The sequence below is a fragment of the Echinops telfairi genome, unplaced genomic scaffold (genome assembly GCF_000313985.2).
Source record: "Echinops telfairi isolate 266 unplaced genomic scaffold, ASM31398v2 ScPeMD7_18;HRSCAF=68, whole genome shotgun sequence".
In the NCBI taxonomy this organism is placed as follows: domain Eukaryota; kingdom Metazoa; phylum Chordata; class Mammalia; order Afrosoricida; family Tenrecidae; genus Echinops; species Echinops telfairi.
In genome coordinates, this window is record NW_022103915.1 from 80,499,063 (window position 1) to 80,499,725 (window position 663).

Consider the following 663-nt stretch of genomic DNA (forward strand, 5'->3'; position numbering starts at 1 on the left):
CATTCACTCTAATGTCTTCCAGCTATTCTTACAGTGCCCTTACCTGGAGAACACTCATAACTATATCCAAATGAAGTACATTCGCATTGAAAGTTTCTGATTTGAGAATCTATTGTAATGTACATTCAGAGTTAAATTAACCAAAATATCTTTGCATCTATAAATAATTAATATGCCAAATGTCATCAACTGTGGCTACTGCTGCTCTTGACTTTGCTGTGGAGCGCTCTAAACTCCTGCTCTGAGGATTCCACAAGAAGGATGAGACTCATAACCTCTACTGGATATTGCTCTACCCTCCTCTCTATAGGCTTTTTCAGATACCTCCCTGATTTCACTTTTAATATAAACTCTCATTAAAACAACCAAACAATAAAGATCCACATGGCAAATGAAAATCCATTCTCTCGACCAATGATTACCAAGAGAGCAAACTGGGATTCTATTTTCATGATTATTCAGGTTAGAAATAACAAGAATATGATGTCATGACCTTGACAGATTGTGGTGAGCATATTCTCTAATGTGGTATTTGCAGCTTCATCTAAGCTAGGTGTCAGGCTGGTGTGAGATGTCATGCTTACAGCCATGCACAACACAACCTGTAGACGGAAACAGCAGAGACACAGTGTCACTCTTTGGCCAAGGTCTTATTTATTGCAT